At 41.9% G+C, this 22,164-nt stretch overlaps 1 long non-coding RNA gene across 1 annotated transcript in view; it reads left to right on the forward strand.

Annotated features, from left to right (window-relative positions):
* The window catches only part of LOC147711337 (uncharacterized), a 245,350-nt gene that overhangs the window by 198,741 nt on the left and 24,445 nt on the right, over window positions 1–22,164 (forward strand). Inside the window, exon 3 of the long non-coding RNA XR_015295691.1 lies at window positions 12,148–12,329. This is a non-coding gene — a long non-coding RNA (uncharacterized LOC147711337). The remainder of the gene's footprint in view (window positions 1–12,147; window positions 12,330–22,164) is intronic.

The raw sequence follows: 22,164 nt of genomic DNA on the forward strand, positions 1-22,164 counted from the left end.
TCACAGACTCTCAAAACTACTCACACACCGGCTCACCTACCCTCAAAACCACTGACATACTCACACAACCACATAGCCACTCCCACACCCACTCACAGACCCACATAGCAAGTCACACTTGCACTTCAACACCCATCACACACTCACACACCCACTTAAACACCCACAAAAGCACTCACAAACCCAGTCACACACCCAGTTTGCATTCACTGAAAAAAACCAAAGGTTACAGGGACATTATAGTTAGGAAATAAAATTTAAAAAAACCTTAACAATTCAATGAAAAAAACAAAGGTTGCAGGGACGTTATAGTTAGGTTTTAGATTTTACATACACTAAACCATAGAAATTCAGCAGTTACAGTTATAGTTAGCTCAACTAACTACAACACTGGCCCTAAGGTAACTATAAATCACGCCTACGCCATGCACTACTAACAACCCCACATAATAGATCAATCATGACTTCTTCTATGATATCATTGATAATATCACTGCAACATTTGCTGTGACATTATTGATGAGAAAACTGTAAGCTATAGTTACCTTAGGGCTCAAGTTATAGTTACTTGATATAACTGTAACTGCTGAATTTCTATGGTTTTTTGTGTGTAAAATCTGAACTGTACTATAATGTCTCTGCAACCATTGTTTTTTTTAGTGAACAAATATACATATATATATATATATATATTTTTTGCACAAAGGACGCCACACACAGCAACTTCTTTTTTACTGGTTTATTTCAGTGCCCAGTCTAACACCAACGCGTTTCAGCCTGAGCAAGGCCGTCAGGCTGAAACGCGTTGGTGTTAGACTGGGCACTGAAATAAACCAGTAAAAAAGAAGTTGCTGTGTGTGGCGTCCTTTGTGCAAAAATTTGTCTTTTTGGCCATTGGTCTGGCCCAACGCCAGCACCCGCTGTGGAGCGATCCTGTGAGCAGACCACATTGTTTGAAAAGAAAAAAAAAAAAAAAAAAAATATATATATATATATATATATATATATGCAAGTGGATTTCAATGAAGAAATAAGAGACCGGAGGGGGTGTCAAGGGAACAGCAAGTTTAATGAAAAACCGGCAGTGGTGGTAAATGCATTTCAGCAGTGTTTGCCTTCTTCAGTACCCTGCACTGCAGTTCTTCCCAAATGTTACTCAGTCCGTTTAAAATAAGCGTCTGCAACTGCATACTCCTCCCCCTTAAGTAGTAGACACACCTGGTATATATATATAGAGAGAGAGAGAGAGAGAGAGAGAGAGAGAGATATAGATAGATCGATAGATAGATAGAGAGAGAGAGAGAGAGAGAGAGAGAGCAAGAGAGAGATTGGGGGTTGACTTACCTTAAATTTGCTTACCTTAGTTAGCATATTAAAGGCATATGCATGGTAAAGACATGCTTAGAACCACACATGATTTTTGATCATGGTAAAGACCTATGAACCCACAATAGAGAAGATGTAGCCTTTCGGTTAAAGCTGCCGACTTTGGAACTGGGGAACCGGGTTCGAGCCTTGGCTTCGGCTCAGCATCCTGTTATTCTGGGCAAATTACTTAATCTCCCCGTGTAGACCAAAAAATGAATGTTTCCTTGTGTAATGTAACTGGTGCTTATGTACAGCCCTCCAATACCTTCGGGTCGAGCTCGCACTATATAAATCTGCATAGAAAATGTAAATCCAGTTTTTATACCAAAAAATAATATCTCTTTATGATTGGTACTACCTTGGAAAAATGCTTTTATTTTTCCAAACTTTTCTGAATTTGCATGTGTGCTGCACTGTGCAGCACACATCCAAAGTGTGAAAAGTTTGAATGTTTATCTAGGTGCAATATCTTCTACTGGAAAGGTCCCCTCTGCATACAAAACAGATGCTATATATGACTTAGACAGCTTTCCACTATGGTGCAAATGTGTGTGCATTGCGGTAGATAGCTTGATTGAGTGGCAACGTTAGTAAGAGAACAGAACACTGCCATATCTTAGTGGATATAACACTTCATGCTCTCTCCCTCACACTACATGCATTATATGGCATCTTTGCAAATCTGATGCTATGTGTGTTCAGAATTATTCAACTCATTTGACTTCTAGCTTACTTAAGGTAGTGATGTATTTGCATATAAAAACATATTTTCTAGGTTGGTTATTTTTTGTAGTGTTTACAAAGGCTATTTCTCTCTTTCAGCTCCAGGGATTGAAAGGGATGATTTAGAGTCTGATGATGGGGTTTTACTCCATTAGGGTGACATACTAAAGTACTTTGTTGACCTGACAAATTTTGCAATGCCTGCTGGCACCAGCAGACTTCTCTAGCATTGGCTGGTACCGCCGTCATTAATGGACAGGGCTGTCAATATGATGGAGCTGCAAGAAAAACCTGCAATGTTTTTTTATTTTCCAAAACAAAAACCCAAAGTGGGATTTTGATTGGGAAAATAAAAAACACAATGCCCCCCTCATCATCGTTATTTTCTTCCATGACAAAGAGGGAATTTTGTAGTTCTCTCTGCCCCTTACCTGGCAGTAACGGACAGTGAAAACTGCCCCCTTACTCTAAATGGGGTTTGCAGACACCTGGCCAAACCTCCAAGAGCCCTTACTGTGTCGGGACATCAGAGATTTATATTGGCAGCTGAGATAAGTAGTCTCACTCTTCAACATAATGAAGGGCTGCCTCCCTTTAAATAAGGTAGTCAGAGCTTTGGGTTGGAGAAGAGAGTACTCTCCATAAATACCCTCTACACCAAACTCCAAGTCGGCCTCAAGATTGTAAGCAACCTCAGAATGGGGGGTCATGAAGATACTGTCACACAATATATAAGATGACATAGTGGAAATAGTGAATTGTAGTTTCAGTGACAAATATATAAAAGTGAAGTTATCTAGTGTCTCTGTTCCTCTCGCTCCTTGTCCGATTCCCTAGCTCATATCTTTTGCTTGGCATTGGCATCAGTGGGTTCACAAATGTGAGGATATTTAAATCGCTCCTGTTGAATCCAGATTGCCAGTTTAGTGGAAACGTGACATTTTGTTGTGCGATTGCTTGCTAAGCCCACTGTTTCCACTTATGCATCATTCACTGGTAGGTCTTCCTCCGGCTGAACTGCTTGGGGCGCTCCAGTTTTTGGTACTACCGATGATGCACACCTGACGTCGCACAGAGAAAATCAAAACATCTACTGCCTTTGATACTGTTGCCCACTATACCCTGCAGCAAGACCACAGGAAAGTAGGTGTAGCAGGTAGTGCCTTGAAGTGGATGGAATCCTTTTTGTCTGAGCGCAGCTTTCAAGTAGTGCAGGGAGCTCACTACTCTAGAGACATTAAGCTGACACAGGGGGTGCCTCGGGGCACTACCCTGAGCCCGACATTGTTTGATCTTTATGTCACCCCCTTGGCAAAAATCACAGATACATTTGAGATTAAAGCTCTGTCCTATGCCAACGACACTCAACTGATGGTCTCCCTTACCAAGACACAGGACGGAGCTGCCTTCAATTGTGTGTCCTGCCTTCAAGAACTGGCTTTGTGGATGGCAAATAATTGCCTGAAGTTGAATGGCAGCAAGACCGAGGTGCTGGTGATAGGGAGGGCTCCATCAGTGTGGCCGTCAGCATGGTGGCCCCACACTTTGGGTCCTACCCCTACGCCGTGTGAATACGCTAAGAATCTTGGGGTATGGGTGGATCACAAGCTTTCTTTTGACTACCATACCAGGCAGGTGGGAGGCACCTGTTTTGGAATTTTACAGGGTCTACGGAAAACTCTAGATGCATTTCCCACTGCATCGAGCACACCTCACTACGGCATAGATACATCAAGCTAAACACCGCTCGCAAAGGGGCAGATTCTCCGAATCTGCCCCTTTGCGACCGGTATTTTTGCATTTGGGATGCATCATCCCAAATGCAAAAATCGCAATTAAAGAAATCACAAAATTGGGATTACTTAAATTGCTATTGCATTTAAGGAATCTCAAATTGAGATTCCTTAAATGCAATGCATTAAAGTTAAAAAATTAGCGATTTCGCTAATAGGGGGAGCAAATTATCATGAAGTTGAACTTCATGGTAATTTGCAAAAACTTTGAAAAATGCACTAAAGTGCATTTTTCAAAGTTCCATTTTACACACCAACATGCCCTTTGGGCATGTGTGTGTGCAAGATGTACCCATATGCAGATGTCAGGGGTGCAACAGGGTGTCCTTTTGACACCCTGGCACCCTTGAAATTGCAATCTCAATTTGCGATTCTCAATTAGAGAATTGCAAATTGAGATTGTCTTCCCATTCATTCCTATGGGCCTCTAGGCCCATAGGAATGAATGGGGAGGTATTCCTTAATTGCGAGTCGCAATTTGCGAATAGCAATTAAGGAATTTTAAGAAATCACTATTTTTTAAGCGAGTTCTTCATGCATAGCATTTTGCTATAAATACCAACAGCAAGGAGAGCAATGGGTCAAAAAACTAAAATCTAACTGTGTGTCTATAGGGTACAGCTGTGAAATCTACCTAGAGTATTTCGTGGTGAGAAAATTATTCTCATCAGATTACCGACCTATACCGCCCTACATCTTTTGGGATCCTTCACCATGAAGGCAAGTGGTTTCACCCACAGTAGATTAGGCAGGTTGTAGCCTAATCTAAAGGATAGGTCTCAAAAGTGAGTGTGGTATATTGTAGTATCGGGTGGTAATCTGACTAGCAGTGCTAACTGTGATAAACTTATATGTGCATAGTGTGAAAGAATCTTAAAATTGGGTAGTGAAAGTGGAGAAATGGAGCAATTTTAATGAGTTCCTATCCACTCCCAAAGTAAAATCAGTGCATAGTAGTGTAAACAAATAACTACTAAAATAGATGCTTGGTCGACATGTTTCTATAGACAGCCTAGACGGACGTCCGGGTACCGACGGACAGAGCGGTGCCCCGTTTTACCACCGCTGTGGCCAGGTGAGGTGTGGCGTACATTCCCTAAAACTTAGGCGAATCTCAGGTGATATAAAATATATCTCCTTTATTTTTCGTTATTTTCACTGATTTAATTTACACTGAGCAGTAGCAGAAATCAAGTTCCTGAAGAAGCAGTAGGAGACCAACTGGGTCCGCCCTTACTGCAGAAACATGTCGACCAAACATCACACTATGCACATATTAGTTTATCACAGTTAGCACTGCTGGTCAGATTACTACCCGATACTACAATATACCACACTCACATTTGAGACCTATCCTTTAGATTAGGCTACAACCTGCCTAATCTACTGTGGGTAAAAACACTTGCCTTCATGGTGAAGGATCCCAAATGATGTAGGGCGGTACAGGTCGGTAATCTGATGGGAATAATTTTCTCACCACGATTTCACGGCTGTACCCTATAGACACACAGTTAGATTTTAGTTTTTTGACCCATTGCTATCCTTGCTGTTGGTATTTATAGTTATTAGGGGCGATAGCAATGCCCGGTCGGTAAATATCCCCTAGGACCCTCCTCCGTCTTTCTATATAGCATTTTGCTATTCCTTATTAGCAAATCCTTATTTTTCGCTAATAAGGAATCACAAAATGGATTCTTGATGAATCTATGGGTATGGTGCATGCTTTAGTGACCTCACGCCTGGATTATGGCAAACTTTTGTATCTGGGTGCAACTGCTAAATCTTTGCAGAGACTGCAGTGTATCCAGAATGTAGCAGCAAGATTGGTTCTCATGCTTCCAAAGAGAGCCTCCGCTAAAAGGGCTCTGGCCTCCCTACACTAGCTTCCAGTTAGGGAGAGAGTATAGTTTGAGGTCCTGTGTGTTAGTCACGGAATATACAAAGGAAGGTGCCCTTTTACTTGCATGATCTAATAATTCCCTATGCACCTATCAGACATTTAAGATCTAGTGGGGCAGGAAAGGTGTGCTTGCCCATCATCAAGAGAGAAAGGATGGGTGCACTCCTTTCACTATCTGGCCACACAGTTGTGGAAGACACTCCCTCAGAGTCTCCAGCTGGAGGGCTCTGAGTCTATTTTTCGGAAATGACTGAAGACCCATTTGTTCCCTTCTGTATAATTTTAGCTGTAGGTCCCCTGTTGTTGCTGAGTTAAGCTGGTACCATGGCGTGGGGACACACTGGCCCAGTGTAACCAGGCGCTTGAAAAATGTGTTTATTATTATTATTATTATTATTATTATTATTATTATTATTATTATTATTATTATTATTATTATTATTATTATGTCCTCCTCATTCCTTCTGCTATCTGGGATCTCTCAGATGTTTTTTGAGGGAAATAAAGAAAGAAGTGGTGCAATGGAGACTTTACCTTATCTCTTATGTGCTTAATTTGGTATTTCAGTCTATCATGGGTTTCTTCCATGTCCCACAACCTAGACTCTTGATTATGTCTACATGCTTTCACATACCAACGTAGAGGAAAATCAAACATTGGTTAGCATCTGCCTTGCTTTAGGGTTCCTTTAATCTTTTTCTGTGATTGTTTAAGCATTCTAGGTCAGAGGTACCTCAAATGTATGGATTTCTTCACATACTCATTGTGAGTCCAATCCACTGGTATACTTGACATGCTTTTTATCCATGCTGGTGGTTCGTTGCATATGCAGGAGTCCCTTTAGCAGTGGCTTTTTCTTGTGTCATCTTTTCTGACTCAATTTCCCTGATTATTACCCCATTTACAACCAGGACTACATAAACATGACTGTGAGCTGATTCCCTGGGGGGAGTAGGGTAGAAAGACAAAAAGCTAGGGTAGGGCTAACAGATCTTTGCCCTCTGTTCGCATGAAAGGAGGAAGGGCAGTTCTTTCACGCTTGTCTGTTGGCTTCCTTGCCTTTAAAATTACGAATCATAGCTTATCAATTCAAACCAATGGTTCTGTTGAAGCTAAATAAAGTCCCTCCTTTAAATAGTCACTCATTCACCCATTGGAAACTGTCCCAGGTGCTCTTGACACTCTTTGTTTCTGAACCCTTTCTTGAACCTCCTACTCTATTTCATGAATTCAACACACATCTAACTCCTAGTATCCTAGTTCTTCCCTCAAACCTCTCAAACCCGATTTATCCTATGATCTACTGCCCAGATGTTATGTTAGTTCGATTTGTATAGCGCACTAATCACCTGAGAGGGTATCCAGGCACCTGGGCAGATGTGTAAGTCTGTGGTCCCCAGGGTGTAGGAAGAACCAGGTCTTCTGCTTCTTGCAGACCACAAGAAGTGAGAAGGTGGCTCTGATGTGTTGAGGGAGGTCGATTGATGTCTTGGGTGCAATGTAGGAGAATGAGTAACGTCCAGTTTTGCTTTTGTGGATGCGGGTAATGTGTGGGAGTGAGTGAGGCAAAGCGTAGGTGTCTGGTGGGTTAGTAAAAGTGTATGTAGCTGTTGAGGTATTCTGGTCCTGTTTTTTGTCTGCTTTGTATGTGTGTGTGTGTGATAAGTTTGAATTGACTGCACTTGTGAATGGTGAGCCAGTGAAGCTTCCTGAGGTGTGGTGTGATGTGGATGTGGCATGGAAGAAGAAACATGAGTCTTGCAGTAGTGTTTTGGATGGCCTAGTCTGGGTAGGAGTTGTTTTTAAAATTCTCTTCAAATTTTACAATCAATAAACTACAGGTGGGCAGTAAACTCCATTCTGACAGCAGAGTTCACAGAGTTTTGCTGCTCCGCCAACCACGGCGTGGCAGAGTTTAGCTGTGCTCACCCCTAGTGTTAAGCAGAGAGGATTAAGTTGGTCCGACGCAGTTCTCTTGTGTGAAGGGTTACCCTCTAAAATCACACTGGCACCTGTGCTATTATTTAACAGAGAGTCTATTGACTGATCAAGCGCATGGTGTGGTCTCTATACTTACCCTCCTCAGCATAACGTGTTGAGACAACAGTGACTTTAAGCTCTCAAGAATGTGAACTCCAAGGTAATTACAGAAGCACAAACAAGTACAGCCTAAAAATATCAATCAAGCAACTTGTGCGAGTCAGCAAACCGAGTATATCACTAAAAACACTGAAAAAAATAAAAATATTATAGCAAAATCAGAAAACAAATGTATTGTGCCTACCTGCAGTCATAAACAAAAATCCCACCATGCCAAAAGTGATATATGGGTGGTCCGCACCATCTCCAGGGATCACTGACGGCATCTGCCTCTGACACAGTCACATTCACTCCCCAGTATATCAACCTCCCAGTAGGGATATAGCGTCCACATTCTTGCTCTCTGAGGCTTATGAAGTTCAGATGCTGATAGATATTATTTTGAAATTGCAGCTTTTAATTTCGTTGGCTGTTAATTCAATTCTGGATTTGGCACATGCTGATTTGAACACATAAATGTCAACTCTTTAAAATATTTTGTACTAACATGGCAGCAGGGGTGAGAGCTTACAAAAACATTCAACCTTTGAGGCCCATGTATGTGAATCTGCATGGGATAATTTAGTGTTAAGGAAACAAACACAGAATGGGAGGTACAGCTCTCTAAGACGTTTTTGAATGGAAACGTCAAATCTGAGTGGACCAGAGTGCAGACCAACATCGTTATTTTCAATGTAGCTCCTGGAATTTGCAAAAGAAACAATTAATGGACGGAATGCTGGACAATGCAAACATTCACCCCCAGTCACAAGGATCTGGGTTTAAGCCATCATTCTTTTGCTCACCACCTCACCCCAGTTTTGACCCTGCTATATGCAAATCAGTCTTGAGCCTGTTCCTTGTGGGAACAGTCCAGCCCGAACTGCCAAGCCAGGTCCTCCCTGGACCGGAAACAAGCATCCTGGGACGGGTTTCAGGGCATCACCCTTCATCAGCCAGACCTGACGGTTCGGGCTGGACTGTTCCCATTGGGCGCCGGGGCAAGACTGATTTGAATATGGCTGAGTCCAAACTGGAATGGAATGGTGAGCAAAAAAACTATGGATTTAAGCCCAGATCTCTGCACTGGAGTGAATATATGACAATGTTCTGCATTCTGTCCATCAATTGTTCTTTTTGCATTTGTCACCCGAGTGGGATGGGTATGCCCAGACGTGGATCCTGTGCTCTCCATTCCACTGGGGTCAAGCTATCCTGGCTGATGAGGGCTGAAGCCCGAAACCTTTCCTAGGATTATTGCTTCTAGTCCAGGGAGGACCTGGCCTGGTAGTTTGGGCTGGATTGTTCCCATTGGGCACAGGGTCAAGACTGATTAGCATATGGCTGGTTCCAAACTGAATTGGCATGGTGAGCAAAAAAACGATGGATTTAGGCCCAGATCTCTGTACTGGGATGAATGTATGACAATGTTCTGAATTCTGTCCATCAATTGTTCTTTTTGCATTTGTCACCCTGAGTGGGACAGGTATGCCCAGACGTGGGCCCTGTGCTCTCCATGCCACTGGAGTCAAGCTATTCTGGTGTATTAGGGCTGAAAGTCCAAAACTGGTCCTAGGATGCTTTTTTCCAGTCCAGGGAGGATCTGGCATGGCAGTTCGGACTGAACTGTTCACATTGGGCGCAGGGTCTAGACTGATTTGCCTATGGCTGGTTCCAAACTGGAATTGCATGGTGAGCAAAAAACACGACGGATTTAGGCCCAGATCTCTGTACTGGGGTAAATGTGTGACAATGTTCTGCATTCTGTCCATCAATTGTTCTTTTTGCATTTGTTGCTCCTAGAGTTTGATCACAGACTAGGCACCAATGCCCATGTAGACAGCAAATACTAAAATGTATGTAGTTTTCAAGCTTTTCTTGAGAATCAGTGTGACACAGTAATGGTCTGTTGCCATCCCTCCCATCCGCTCAGCTTATCATTTGATTGACTCCACCACAGGCCCACCAGCTTTCCAAGCACTTAACATGTCAATCTCTTTCCTACAGCCCTGCCTTTCTTCAGAGACTGTGACCTGTCAATGAATCTTGCACATGGCCCCAACCATTCAAGGCCCCTGACACGCCACAGAGTACTTTCAGACACAAAACAAGGAATAGCGGAGCACTCCTCACCTGTCTGATATTAGTTGTATTGGTGTAGGTAAATTGGTGCAATTATATGTGTATATTTCTAATGCACAGAACATTTTTCATTGGGTACTCTAAACAATTCCATCAAAGCTTCAAATATTGAGATAAATTATATTTTTACTTGGTTTTGATAACACAAAGAAGCATACATTCTCGTAACTGTGATTACAATTTTTTCAACAGTAGCTACATAAAGGCCAGGTCTCCTTAGAAATGATCAATGAATTTTTGCAGGAACTGCCAATTCCAACTTTAGAAATAACTTTAAAGAGCAGCTGCTAGCCGAATTCACAAAGAAAGAATTGGATGCGGTTATCAGCTCTTTGCCTAACAGTAAATCTACCAGAGAGGATGGCATTCCCGCAGAATTTTTTAAAGCATTTGCTACAGCGCTCTGCCCCGAATTTTTAAGTCCTGCAAATTATTTATTACAAGGGGGTGACCCACCTGCATCCTTCCACACAGCAGCAGTGGTCAGTATTTTAAAAAAAGATAAAGATAGTGAAATGTGTGTATTCTACAGGCCAATAAGCCTTTTAAATACTGATGTTAACTAAACTCCCTGCCAATAGGTTAAACAAGATAGTGGGATAACTCATCGGGACGGATCAGTGCGTTTCATAGCAGGGAGACAGCTTTATACCAATTACATTTTTTTATTAGAGGCTCTCGATTATTTTAACATTAATAATGTTGAAGCATAGATTTGTTTTTTAGATGCGGAAAAAGCATTTGATCTTGTTTCTTGGAACTGTCTTTTTACAATTTTAGAAAAGTTGGCTTCCCAAATGAGTTTATATTTTTATTGAAACAACTCTACATGAATTTGCAGGCCCAAATCTTAATTAATTCTGTGAATATAGGGGCATGTCAAATAAATAGAGGCACCAGACAAGGCTGTCCCCTCTCCCCGATTTTATTTGCTCTATTTATAGAGGCATTAGCAATTGCAATAAGGGAAAAAAGAGCCCATACAATACCCGTTCAAGGAATGATGAACATTAAATTATATGCTGATGATATTGTTCTCTTTCTGAACTCAAAGATGGATACCCAGATGGAAGGTATGAGAATCTTTGCAGACTTTGAAAAAATAGGGGGTACAGGATCAATAAGTCCAAAACAGAAATTATACTATGCAATTGTGACCCAAATTCTTGGAATTTAGGCAGACGTACAACACCAATCCAAAGAGGTATTTAGGGATTTATGTAACTGAGAGAGTAGAAGATCGTTTTTCACAAAATTATATTCCACTCTTAAAAAAGGTGAACTCTCAGTTAACACGATGGAATCAGTTGCCGCTATCAATAATAGGACGAGTTGCGCTAATTCGAATGTCTATTCTCCCGTTGTTTAATTTTCTTTGTAGTGCGGCTCCTTGTGCAATACAGACTTCATTTTTTAAAGAAATAGACAGTATGTTTTCCTCTTTCTTATGGACAAATAAGATACCAAGATTAGCACTTAGCTCTTTAAATTCTCCCCTATTTGATGGAAGACTATCTCTTTCAAATATTAGAAATTAATATTATGCAACATTTGCACATCACAGTTTTAGATTTTTCTTTTTAGACCCTCAAGAGGCAGATAATTTCTTCATGAAAAAAATGTTAAGGGAGTATAACATAATAGATCCTACCAGAGTTACTAAGTATCCTAAAAAAGTGCGTTACAAGACCCTACAATGGTTACTTAAACAGAAAAACTCAGCTTTTAACACACTACGAAATTCCAAGAATCAGTATTTCGACCAAGCTTTCGAACATATATATGGTGGAAACAGGTTTGTTAGGGAATAATATATTAAGGCTATGGGAAGAAAACGGGTATACCCAGATCCAGGATTTCACCAAAGGGAACGGTTGGAAAACCTGGGTGGAGATTGAAATGGGGCTTCAATTGCCAAGTACAATCTTAAAATGGTCATTTGTTAGATTGAAACCCATTTTGGAAAAACTGGATAGGGAAAGCCTGTATGATAAAACTACTATCATACAGTATAGAACCGGCCTGGCCAGCGAGGGTTTAAAAGGCTGGGGAGCACAGGAGTCTCCATCTTTGACCCCGTGCTCCACGGCCTGCCCCCTCCACCCTCTAGGAGGCTGTAACTCTTTTTCTTTTCTTTTGCAGGTTGCTCCGTGGGACTTTGAGATGGACAAGGAGGAGGGCATTTCACGTTGCAATCGCAAGGCGAGGAACCCCAGGAATCCTACAGTCTTCATGCGGGACAGCCGGGGGAAAAGGATTTGGACCAGCGCCAAATGCTGAAGTCTTTCGTGTTGCGGGGTAACGCCCTGCTCGGCACCTGAATGGTGAGTGTTTTAAATACCCCTGGAAACATTGTGGAGCATAGTTATACATGGTGTGTCGGGCGCGCAGATTTGTGATTCTGAGCAGCAAGTGCGAGGGTCTGGTTGTTTTTAAGTTGTTTCTCAGTTTTGGAGACCTGCATGAGTATCTGTGGCACCTTAAGTGAAATCATTATGCCCCGGGGCACACTAAAAGGGAGCCAGCGGCCGCAGGCCAGTATTATAATACAGACCCTGTTACATTTTGCCAAGGTTAAATCGATTCATTTTTTAACATGACATGATAAAAACGGCTTTGAAACAGAGGTCAGGAGTTTTTTTTTTTAGATAGATAGATAGATAGTAAGTTTATTTGTTGATTAATTAAAACATTACAAAAAAGAAAAACAAATACAGGTCAAACATAATTACTAGTTGAACGTATAAGGATACAGTGCATAAGAGGAAATTGTCACCATTGATCAAAATTTTCCTGTCAGGGATTATGGTACTACTAATATTTTCATACATTTGGTGAGTCAACCTTCTCAGAATTAACTGCTATTTGCTCACGAGGCAAAATCTAAAGTGAAAGATGCTAGCAGCAATATTCGATGTCAATTAACCATAAGAAAATATATATATATACACTGAAAAGACTTATTAAAAAAAAAAAAAACATTCTATGACAATCGTATTGCATTAACAAAGTTAAAGTGACTTGTGAGATCATCATCAAATTGACCAGTGCTTTAAGACCAATTAAGCAAACAAGAGATAATCAATGGCAATAAACATCCTAGTTAAAGAACAATATCACTAAAATTCAATATGATACAAGGTAAAATCTAAAAAGCAATGTGCTAACGACAGTTGTTCAATAACAAATGACAATTGCAAAAAAAACACATTAAAACTATTTACATACTGTCTTTATCTGTTGTATTAAAAAATACTACAATGGATCTTGCTTTTTCCAAAACAATAAAAGAAAGAAAGTGCAATGTGCTAGCGGCTTATGCAATTTTATAAAACCCTCTATAGTGGGTGCCAATCTTACTGAGATAGAAAGCACCAACACCTTTCCTCAAAGATTATAAGCACAATAAGCGGGAAATATTAAAAAAATACTCTAAAAACAACATATATAACAATTTTAAAAGTGCCCTTAGAATAATCCATCCACTCCCTAAATACAGCAACATCATCCTTTCCCAGTCGTATCAATATTAACCTTTGCTTTGTGTGTCAACCTTACATAATTTCTATTCCACTCTAAAAATGAATTGGACAAATTGATGTATAACATGAGCGTTGACACCACTTAAACAAAGTATCAGTGCCGTTCTACAGGTCGGGAGTTGTGCTTTGGTAGTTCGAAAGGTTGTGCCTCATGTGATAAAAACGAATTGTATTGAAATAGCAAATGCAGATAAATCTATAGTGTGCTTACCCTGCATAAGCATGGTGTAAGGACTGCAGGCAGAATGTGCACAAATTGACTAATCCTATTAAGGGCAGGAAGAGAGTTTGTTTGATGTGGACCTCTCCAGAAGTCTGAGTCCAGCCGAAGTGCACCTCGGCACGTGCTTCCCCGCGACCATCGGGCTTCGTGCCATCTCATTTGCACTGGTCAGGGAAGAGGGGAGGAGATGTCTGCCCTTTCAGAGGGGGCTGATGCAGGCCATAAGATAACGAGGCCTGTGTGACTTGGTGACCCCAATCTCGGGGTCTTGAGCAAAGCAGGAACCGAGACCTCCCTCTGTATCTCATTTTATTGTTAGAAATTGTCGAGTTGCACTGCGCCCCTACACTGTGTAGAGGACACAACAGTTGCATTCAAACTCATGCACACATTAATTTAACTACGGAGATTATTGCCTGAGTAGAGGGTACAACATGCACATTTGTAGTTCACTTCCCTTGTAGCTGGGTTCAGCGCCTTACTTTTGTGCTCAGAAACTGAGGCAGGGCTGGTTAATGCACCCATTGGTAGGGTTGAAGTCCCTCCATCCCCTTAATTTCAACCCCAAACATTTCCAGTTTAAAAAGGGCAAGCCAGCCACAACGTTGTAACTGTACGTCTCTCTCTGGTGAACTTATTTCACATATCAAGCAGAAAGAGAAAGGGTTTTTAGAGTTGTGAACATGTGTCTGAGGGCCAGAGTAAAATACAAACTGCAAATTCGAACACTGTAACCAAGGTCGATGAGGAATGAAGGTCAACAGAGGGAAGCACAAGTACTGCCATAGATTAATATTCGAAGGCATGAGCATATCCTAAATATGTTATTAATTTGTGCTTTCTTGGTATCGAACGTGTTGGGGCTTGCTTATCTCTGCTCCCCAGCCTTCCCACAACATGTTCCAACAGGGTCACACGGGGCGCTTATTAGCTCCGTAAGCACAGGGAGGCATTGTTGCTGCTTTTTCCACAACCCCGCCACAAACTGCAATACTTTGTTCTCTTCTTTTTAAAACTTTGTATTTTGAAATTTTCCGATTTTGCCCTATTTTTTACTCCTTGACATAGGATATCGTATTAATGTGTATGATAAGGTAAAGTACGGGGTGTATTAAATAATACACAGCCTCAGGTAGTTTATTGCTTGCTGACACTTTCATGAGGCCAGCTGCAGGTTTGGGGTGCAAACCTAAGAAATAGAGGTATAGAGCGTTTTCCTTTAAGCACTATGAGAGTGCAGCACTCTGCTGGGGGCGCATTGTGGTCCAACACAATGGATAAGGGTCTCGAGTTTTTCCTTTCATCAGTCTCATTAATAGTTTACAGTGTACGTTTAATGCATAAACACTAAGCATGGGCTGAAAATTCGTTCCGCTCGCGGAGTTTGCAGATTTTTTGCGATTTCGCAATTCGCGAATCTCGCGAAATCGCGGTAAAATCCGCGAATCAGCGGGACAAATTTTCAGCCAAGCACTTACAGGGTTACAGCAGCAGGTGCAAAAGTTGAAGCTAATTTTTTGTAACCTTTTACAAAAGGGTTACAAAGAAATTAACTTCAACTTGGGCACCTGCTGCTGTCAGCCTGTAAGTGCTTCCTGGCACCTCGTTACCTACTTGAAACTTTTCTCTGACCCTGCTCTGACCCTTGAAGCAGGGTCAGAGAATAGTTACAAGTAGGCAATGAGGCACCTGTCGCGAAAATTAAACCTCAACAGGAAGCACTGACAGATATAAAAACAAGCATTTGCAATGCAATAGGTCTCGAATTAGGAAAGTTTGAGCTATTGGTCTTGTAAATGACAATTTTTTTTATTTATGTGTTGGATTTGAAAATAGCTAAATTAATACCTTTGTCATTTACAATGCCAATAGTTATAACTTTCGCAAATGTGACACCTATAGCATTTGTAATGCAACATGTTTTGTATTTATGTGACTTAGATGTATTGATATTACAAATTACAATGGCTTTTAATTTTTTTCAATAATTAATACTTAAATAAAAGTGATTTTAATTTATAATGGCAATAGCTTAAACTTTTGTAAATAACTTTTGTGAAGATTATGTTCAGTGTATTTTATTGTGATGAAAATCCAAGAACAGAAGTGAAATATTAACATCTTTTTGTGACATTTGTAATAAAGCTTGAAACATTGAGAGAACATATTTGAACCAGTTGTTGTTGAATGGTTGCGCAGATTGATGCTGCGGTGGCACTGAGTGGTGCTGTGGTGGTGCTGTGGTGATGCTGTGGTGATGCTGAGTGGTGCTGTGGTGGTGCTGAGTGATACTGGGATGGTGCTGAGTGATACTGGGGTGGTGCTGTGGTGGTGCTGAGTGATGCTGTGGTGGTGCTGAGTGATGCTGTGGTGGTGCTGAGTGGTGCTGTGGTGGTGCTGAGTGGTGCTGTGGTGGTGCTGAGTGATAATGTGGTGGGGCTGAGCGATGCTTTTTTGGTGCTGAGTGATGCTGTGTGGCGCTGAGTGGTGCTGTGGTGGTGCTAGGTGATGCTTTGGTGGTGCTGAGTGATGCTGTGGTGGCGCTGAGTGGTGCTGTGGTGCTGCTGAGTTATGCTGTGGTGGTGCTGAGTGGTGCTGTGGTGGTGCTGAGTGATAATGTGGTGGCACTGAGTAATGCTGTCGCGGCACTGAGTGATGCTGTGGTGGTGCTGAGTGGTGCTGTGGTGGTGCTGAGCGATGCTGTGGTGGTGCTGAGTGATGCTGTGGTGGTGCTGAGTGGTACTGTGGTGGTGCTGAGTGATAATTTGGTGGTGCTGAGTGATGCTGTGGTGGTGCTGAGTGGTACTGTGGTGGTGCTGAGTGATAATTTGGTGGTGCTGAGTGATGCGGTGGTGGTGCTGAGTGGTGCTGTGATGGTGCTGAGTGATAATGTGGTGGTGCTGAGTGATAATGTGGTGGTGCTGAGTGATGCTGGGGTAGCACTGAGGGATGATGTGGTGATGCAGAGGGCAGAAATGCACAAACATCAGTGTAATAGAGGACAGAAGGGCAGAAAAACCAGGGAAAAACGAGTCTAACAGAGGGCAGAAGGGCACAGAAAACCAGTCTAATAGAGGACAGAAGGGCAGAAAAACAAGGGAAAAACGAGTCTAACAGAGGGCAGAAGGGCACAAAAAACAAGTCTAACAGGGGGCAGAAAGGCACAAAAACGAGTCTAACAGAGGGCAGAAGGGCACAAAAAACGAGTCTAACAGAGGGCAGAAGGGCAGAAAAACAAGGGAATAACAGAGGGCAGAAGGGCAGAAAAATAAGGGAAAAATTAGTCTAACAGAGGGCAGAAGGGCACAAAAAACGAGTCTAACAGGGGGCAGAAGGGCAGAAAAACAAGGGAAAACGCGTCTAACAGAGGGCAGAAGGGCACAAAAATCAAGTCTAACAGGGGGCAGAATGAATCCCGCCCTGCGTGTTTGTCCACGAAGATGCCACCGTTTTGTGCAATACCTCTACTCAACTGGAGTACTTTCTACTGTCTAATCAGTAAGTGCTCCCTCTTTGGCTAAATGTATAGGGGCAGATTTACAATAACTGGCGCATCCCCAGGGATGCGCCAGTTATTGTGCGCCGCAGCTCCGCCACCCATGGTCCGCCGCATTTATAATGCGGCGCACCATGTGGCAAAAATGGCACAGATGCGTCACGCATCTGTGCCGTAAAAGCAGCGCATTGTTGGAGCTGCGTCGCAAGCGTGACGCAGCTCCAGCAATGCTCTGGGGGGCCCTATCTCCCCAATGCTGCGTAAAGCCTTGCGCCTGCTTCAAGCAGGCGCAGGGTTTTGATACAGCATTGGACTAAAAGTGACTGAGTGAAATCTTGTAAATTTCACTCAGCCACTTTTAGGAGGCGTTCCTGCGCAGGAACGCCCTCCCCTGCGCCGGAACGCCTCCTGATGGCGCAGGGCTTTACAACGTGACACATCTCTCAGATGCGTCACGTTGTTAATACCCAGCACCATGGCGCATCTTTTGTGCTGCCGCTGCGTCACAAAAGTGATGCAACTGCGGTGCAAAAGAGGCGCAAGCGGCTTGTAAATCTGCCCCATAGTGCTTTTACTACACTGTAGCTGCGTAAAGGGCCAGAAGATGTGTCTCCAGTGACCATGTGTGCCTGTGCCTGTGTTACAGGCACACATGGTCACTGGAGACGCATCTTCTGACCCTTTACGCAGCTGCAGTGTAGTAAAAGCACTATACATTTACCCAATGATGGAGCACTTACTGGATTAGCCAGTAGAAAGTACTACAGGGCAAATCGCAAACAAATCTGCGATTTCACGGGAAAATTTGCGAACTCGCTGATTTTTTTTGTGATTTCGCAGGGAAATCCGAGAATTCACGGAACACGAATTCGCAAATTTTGCCCATGCACTGGCAACGCTAGTGGGCTATGCGTCCAGGTTCCAGGAAGACTCATTCACAAACGGGCAAACACAATGCACTGAGCCGTTTGGGCGTTTTTTTAAATAAAAGATAGTAGCTGGGATGAAAAAGGCTAAACAATTTGTCACTTGCAAACATGGTCATGTTGCTCTGTTAGTTGTCAGTACACCAAGGTGCCTGTATTTGTTAACAGAGCAGGGGTCTAGCAGTTCTGGTGGTGGCAGCTATGGTACTTGACTGACACAGGAGACGTTATTTAAAGGATTTTTGTTGTACCACATCACAGGTCATCAGTGCTGCCTCGAAATAATTCTATAGATGCAGGCGGGCATGTTACAGTCTGAATGGGTGCAAACAGTAAGTGCAAGGAAGTACATTGTACAGTAATGTTATTTGGCCAAGTTTAAATCGGGACATGATGCACATACTAACATTTGTTAAGTCTGTAAGGTGCACTGAGGATACAGGAGCATACATAGTTCATATGTGCGCCAGGCACAATACCAAATCACATTTTCTGTATGTGTGACACTGGGGAACACACAGTATTGTTTTGTAGTCTGGGTATACACTAGGCACATGATACATAAATACATACCCCCATGTTTTTGTCTGTATGAGCGTTTGGTATATCATACCCTTAGTGTCATATTTGCAGACTGAGCATGCAGAATGTATATGACAATTTCATGGCATGTACAGATCTGAAGGCAATAAAGTGGTTACAGGGAGGGCCCCCTCCCCATGCACATGAAGATGGGTTGGAATTTTATTAGGGGCACTGTTATATCTAAGGTTTTTACCTTACATCTTCCCTGTTTCTCTGCCTCTGCTGTTCAGCCAGTGTGAGTGGAATGTTAGCGTGAGTGTGATGTCTTTGGAGTGTTTGGTATGCTGTGAGTGGACTGTCAGTTGGATCCTGGGCTGAGCAGCAGAGAGGATGCTCCTGGTGGGGCTTTGATTACATATATACTGGAAAACCTATCTATCCATCTAAGAAGAATAAACTTATCATCTGTAACCTTTCCAAGTCTTCTGGAATTCCTTACCAGGATGTAACATAAATTTGGTGACGAGGTGGAATCAAAACTACGCGTGAGGACCTTCTTCAAGTTTCTTAAAGGTACTTTTATTCAAGATTTTACTCAAAACAAACCTACTTAAGGATTTTACACCCTCCCGCCCCACCAGTGTCCATATTTCACCGGACAGCCCATGGACAAGGCGTAGATTTTCTCTTACCTGCTTCTTCCTGCCTTAATCCTATTGCCTGCTTCAAACAGGATATACGTTTCCTGCTACCTGCTTCTTTCTCTGATTCCTGATGCCATTGACAGAGTATTGGTTTCCTGATTTCTACAACCTACTGCTGTTTCCTCATTTCTGACTTCTACTACCTTTAACATTACTGCCATTTACTGGACTTGTGTTTTACTGCCTATGTCAGCTCGTATGCTTTCAGCTCGCACATAGTCCCTGCTACCTTTAACAAGGCGTATTTTTACTACTTCTAATTACAACCTCTAATTGCCAGAAATCAAATCTTTAACGGTTTATGCAGTAAATACTGGTGTGTTTTTACAGCATTTCAATTACTTTCATGTTTTATTTTGTGCAACATCGTTGAGTATGCAATTTTGATGGGCTGTGTTATTGTGAACTTGGCCTTTACATTTCTTTGCTGCGCCATAAAATTTGATCAAACCGTTTCTACTTACAAAGTCCGTTGGTGGCAGCGCAAGCTCTGTCCTCTCATCGCACAGCGCCCTGCTGCTTCCATGATGTACTGCCAAGATGTGCCTGCAGCCACCCGGCATTGCATCCCCTACGTGACTCAATCTTGTGTTTGGCATGTGCGCAGTAGTTATGCGCAGTCTCCAGTTTGCCAACTACGTACTTTGAATGTGATCAGCGCACTCCGCTTCAAGTACCAGCAACGTCACGGTTCAGCGCGCTCTTCTTCAAATATCCAGCAATGCCATGATCGGACTAAGCCTTCCAACCTTTTACCTACAAGTCTAAATTTTATTAAATTCTTCAGTCCATCTTCGGTAGCTTAAGAAGTGCACTTAACCAGCAGCATTTTCTCCAAGTTTGTGAGTTTCTCCTGCGCGGTGATGCGCACACCTTCTTCAATATTCCTACGACTTTCAGTTTGGTCTTTGGAGGTATTTCACGAGGCATTTTTTCATTGTCTACATTCCTCTTGCCCTTGAACTAGAGACGCTTTGCTGTTTTATTTTCTTTCTGCATCGTGGTTTTCATTCTGCATTAAGTAATCCAGAGTTCTTCGTGCTATTTCACCTGCAGGCTACCACTTCCGACCACGTTTCTTTGAATAAATCTTTTGGTCTAGCTTCATATCTACGGTCTGATTCTTTGGTTCAACTAGCTTCCTAATGACCACGGTGACTACTTTGTTTGTTTTAATTTATTGTTTTTGAAACTTACATCAACCTCCTCATTTATTTCTGTAACGAATACTGTTTTTACTTATTTTATTGCCATATTGCCTGTATTCCTACTGATTTTTGCTATGTCACCATGCTTACTGTTTACTTATTTATCTGTTTTAGTTTAGTTTGGATGTACCTTTAATCATATTTCTTTACATGCAACTGCATTAGTTATGTATTTTTGGCTTGCCATGCAGGTTTTCTTATGTTATGTTGTCTGTATTTTGATGTGGAGTATTACTCCTTTTACTCGGTTCTTTACATGATTTTTACAGTGCCCTTCTTATATTGTGCGCAGGTTTTGTATGTGGTCTAACTTGAGATGTGACTGAATTTTTTTCTTTGCTGTGTAGTTCAGTTCACACAGATCGCACTTTTCCTGGAGCAATTTTTTCTTGTACCTCTGATGTTTTCATAATGATACTTACAGTGCATTTTCCATTTAGTGCGCAGGTTTTCTTACTTGGTCTAATTTGAGGCGTGACTGAATTTCTTTGCAGTGTAGTTCAGTTTACCCAGATCGTATTTTCCTGCAGTTTCATATGTGGTCTAACTTGAGGGGTGACTGAACTTCTCTGCTGTGTAGGTCAGTTTACCCAGATCGCATTTTCATGGAGCATTTTTTGTTCCTCTGATTCTTTACATGAGTACTTGATGTTTACTGTTTATTGTCATATTGCACGCAGGGTTACTTATGTGGTCTAATTTAAGGTGTTACTGAATTTTCTTTGTTGTCTAGTTCAGTTTCCCAGATCGCACTTTCCCTGCAATTTTTCACTTGTGGTCTATTTTTAGGTGTGACTGTACTCTTATACTCTTATCTTTGGTGTGGGACAGTTTACGCAGACTGCATACCTTTTCTACTTGTCTTCCTTTTGGTTGGTGTGTTAGGTGTATGCCACCTGTTTTTGTTCTTTACTTTCATTTCTTCCTTGTTTCCTTCTTCCTGTTGCTGTGTTCAGTGGTTCCATACTTCTCGCTAGCCTGACCAGTGGTGTAGTTGTGGTGGTCACACTTGTGCATTACTTCTTGTTCATCTTCGTGGTATTATTACTTCTTGCTTATGTATTTTCTCAATTTGCTTTTCTGTTTTTATTTTTTCCTTCCTTTTGAAACTTCTTACTTCAATTTTCTCTGCTAAGGAAGGAGATGTGTGTGTGTCTTATTTGTCATACTGTTCTCACTTTGCACTTTATTACATGTTTTTCCTTCATTGCTTATTATTACGTCACATTTCACCTTGGTTATTTTTAGTATTTTTTTTTCATACTTATGTGCATTTACAATCTTTCTACTGCAATTTTTATTGATTATACTGTGATGTTATTGCAATGTTGCTATTTACATTTGCTTTCTCTTTGTTCATTTTATAAAGAGGGATGGTGTGTTATATCTAAGGTTTTTACCTTACATCTTCCCCGTTTCTCTGCCTCTGCTGTTCAGCCAGTGTGAGTGGAATGTTAGTGTGAGTGTGATGTCATTGGAGTGTTTGGTATGCTGTGAGTGGACTGTCAGTTGGATCCTGGGCTGAGCAGTAGAGA

This window comes from Lissotriton vulgaris, chromosome 5 (genome assembly GCF_964263255.1).
Source record: "Lissotriton vulgaris chromosome 5, aLisVul1.2, whole genome shotgun sequence".
Lineage (NCBI taxonomy): Eukaryota > Metazoa > Chordata > Amphibia > Caudata > Salamandridae > Lissotriton > Lissotriton vulgaris.